Raw genomic sequence first — 3,860 nt, 5'->3', positions numbered from 1 at the left:
GCAGAGCATCCCTGGGGAGCACTTCCTTTGCCTTGGGAAAGCAATCTTCTCACAGAAGCCTCAGAGTCAGGTAGGCTGTGAGCTGCCATGGTGTGAGCTGAGGTAGCAGACTTGATTCTGTGGGAACAGGAGGACTTAGAAACTTTCAGAATGAAGTAAAAGGGACTGTTTCAAATCCTAAAAGATGATGCTATGAAAGTGCTGCACTCAATACGCCAACAAATTTGGAAAACTCAGCAGTGGCCACAGGACTGGAAAAAGTCAGTTTTCATTCCAATCCCAAAGAAAGACAATGTCAAAGAATGTTCAAACTACCACACAGTTGCACTCATCACACACGCTAGTAAAGTACTGCTCAAAATTCCCCAAGCCAGGGTTCAACAGTATGTGACCCGTGAACTTTCAGATGTTCAAGCTGGATTTAGAAAAGGCAGAAGAAGTAGAGATCAAATTGCCAACATCCATTGGATCATCGAAAAAGCAAAAGAGTTCCAGAGAAACATCTATTTCTGCTTTATTGACTATGCCAAAGCCTTTGATTGTGTGGATCACAACAAACTGTGGAAAAGTCTTAAAGAGAAGGGAATACCAGATCACCTTACCTGCCTCCTGAGAAATCTGCATGCAGGTCAAGAAGCAACAGTTAGAACTGGACATGGAACAACAGACTGGTTCCAAATAGGAAAAGGAGTACATCAAGGCTGTATATTGTCACCCTGCTTATTTAACTTATATGCAGAGTACATCATGAGAAATGCTAGGCTGGATGAAGTACAAGCTGGTATCAAGATTGCCAGGAGAAATATCAATAACCTCAAGATATGCAGATGACACCACCGTTATGGCAGAAAGCAAAGAAGAACTAAAAAGCCTCTTGATGAAAGTGAAAGAGGAGAGTGAAAAAGTTGGCTTAAAACTCAGCATTCAAAAAACTAAGATCATGGCATCCGGTCCCATCACTTCATGCAAATAGATGAGGAAACAAGGGAAACAGAGATTTTATTTTTAGGGGCTCTAAAATCACTGCAGATTAAAAGACACTTGCTCCTTGGAAGAAAAGCTATGACCAACCTTGACAGCATATTAAAAAGCAGAGACATTACTTTGCCAACAAAGGTCCGTCTAGTCAAAGCTATGGTTTTTCTAGTAGTCATGTAGGGATGTAAGAGTTGGGCTATAAAGAAAGCTGAGCACCAAAGAATTGATACTTTTGAACTGTGGTGTTGGAGAAGACTCTTGAGAGTCCGTTGGACTGCAAAGAGATCCAACCAGTCAATCGTAAAGGAAATCAGTCCTGAATATTCATTGGAAGGACTGATGCTGAAGCTGAAACTCCAATACTTTGGCCACCTGATATAAAAAGCTGACTCTTTTGAAAAGACCCTGATGCTGGGAAAGATTGAAAGAGGGAGGAGAAAGGGACAACAGAGGATGAGATGGTTGGATGGCGTTACTGACTCAATGGACATGAGTTTGAGTAAGCTCCAGGAGTTGGTGATGGACAGGAAGCCTGGCGTGCTGCAGTCTATGGGGTTGCAAAGAGTCAGACATGACTGAGCGACTGAACTGAACTGAAAAGGGACATGAGTGAAAGGGCCAGGTAGGGATCAATGTCTTGGTTCTCTTTATGGCTGGAGGCTATTAAGAGCCATGAAATTTGGAAATTAAATCTAGTATGATTGTTATCTATGTTTGTCTACTGGGAAAGTCTGGGGATATTTAGATTGGTTTCAGATGGGTAAAGAAAAGTCAGGAAAATTTAACTTTTGCCCCAGTATTACAGAACTGGTGAGAGCAAGAGTTTGGGCTTAAGCCAAGTCACTTTCCCACTTCAGCAAGCTGATTCCACTGGAGTTCACTTACTGAGAAAATAGTCTATATTTTAGTGGCAGCATAGTTTCAGTGATTTGAGGGAACTGATTTAAGTTCTAAGAGAAGGGGCCAATGCCTTGTACATCTTTCCTGTAGGGTGTGTGTTTGAAGCTTAATCAACATCTCATGAGTCATTTTATTCACTAGAACCAGCATCAGCATCCTCTCTTAAATGTTGTAGGAAGTTCACTGGCAAAGATTTGGGAAGACGTAGTTAAACAATAGACCTTATATCTAACATTGCCACCCCCTCCAAAATGAAGAAGTGAAAGCCCTGGTAGCTTCATGGTTAGACAGAAACCAAGGGGAAGAGTACATGCAAAATGGTAGGAAGGAGACTGAGTTTAGGGACTTCAGTAAATATTAGGAGTAGTCAGATCTCTGGAACAGAAAGAAGAGTTGAAAATTGACCAACATTCAACAGAGATTTATCAAGTGCTTAGCACATGTCAGGTATTGTTCTAGGGACCAGGGATTCTGGGGACCACTGCTGAGTGGACAAAACAGAATTGATTTACAATGAAAGCATTTCAAGGATTGGGTTATATTTTATTTACATCTCTCCTTATTATGTTCTTGTCATTCAAAGATGATGGAAAGACTTGGATTTGTAAAGTCTGTATCCTCCTTGTTCAAAAAAACAAAGCAACTTCTAAAGTAGTATGCAATTAATGATGAGATTATAAAATAGAAGTAGAAGCAATAGGTAAATACATTTCAAAAATTTAAAAATCATTGGAATATGGACCCAGCCCAGAGTAAGCCTTGTTACTAAGACACATGTATCCTTGAAATGCTAGACACCGCAAGTGAGCCACAGACAGGGCTTTAGGCTTTTCAGTGGGGGAAGATGATACCATCACTGAAACAACCAACCACCCATGGTCTTTGGAAGAAGAATTATAAGTCCTAATACCAAGAGGAGGGAAAAACTTAAGAATCCTCCAAAAAGCAGGTCACTCTGTGAATATGCTAAAGGACTGTATCAGAAACCAAACACCACTTGGGTGAGGCTGGGAGAGCTCTCACCATGAATCCAGCGGCCGGGTCTCTGTGGGTTCACATGGCATCTCCTCCAACAACAGAGGGGAGGCATGCTCCTAGTGAGTCAGTCCCTGCAGCTTTCTTTGGCAGACATTAACACACGGGAAAGCATGGCTATTGATCCTGCATGTGTTTCATGAGATAAAGAACTTTAATGTGATTCGCAGAATCGCGAGAAGCAAGGCAAGAGGGAGATAAGAAGGCTTGAAGTGAGCTTCCTGCAGAGAAATGTGTGCTTGTAAACACGATCAGAACCATCTCCACTTGGGCCGTTTCGCTCACCCAGCTGTTATGTACAAGTGGGTCTGACCATAGCTGTGCTGCCAGGTGGGTGAGGAAGGCCAGAGAAAGGATGGAAAAAGGCTGTCACGTTTTGTTAGAATAGAAAGAATAAAGCTGGAATGAAACTGCTTTGCCTGTTCCATAGGAATCATCTAGAGTGCCCTCCTGCCCTTTTTAAAAGGGAGTACCCACTGTTCAGTCAGCCAGGATATCGGTGAATACAATACACAGAGAAAAGGTGAAGCTGCATCTCTATGTCTTTCTCTCAATGTAACTCCATGTCTTTTCTCTCTGATTTTAGAAAACAATAGAATGGGTAAAAAAATAGTGAAGTAAGTTTGGTCCATCATTAGAAGGCAAGAAATGACACTAAAAGACAATGAGTAATAAAGATTAATGTGTAGGATACAGACTCATATAACCAACCTTGATGGGTGGTTTTGGAGAACTTGCCAAACTGACATCCTCTTCTGGGATGAGCACATGCACAGGTACACGCAAGCACGCACATGCACGCGTGTGCGCGCGCGCACACACACACACACACACACTCTGCCCCCAGCCCCTCCCTGTAGCTGTGACTCATCCCTCTCATTGCTTGTGTGGAACAAGGGTGGGCACTTGACCAAGGGCATCTGGTACAGAGGCTGGCTGCTTCATTC

Source organism: Bos taurus, chromosome 1, assembly GCF_002263795.3.
Source record: "Bos taurus isolate L1 Dominette 01449 registration number 42190680 breed Hereford chromosome 1, ARS-UCD2.0, whole genome shotgun sequence".
Taxonomy (NCBI): Eukaryota; Metazoa; Chordata; class Mammalia; order Artiodactyla; family Bovidae; genus Bos; species Bos taurus.
This window is presented reverse-complemented; position numbering follows the sequence as displayed.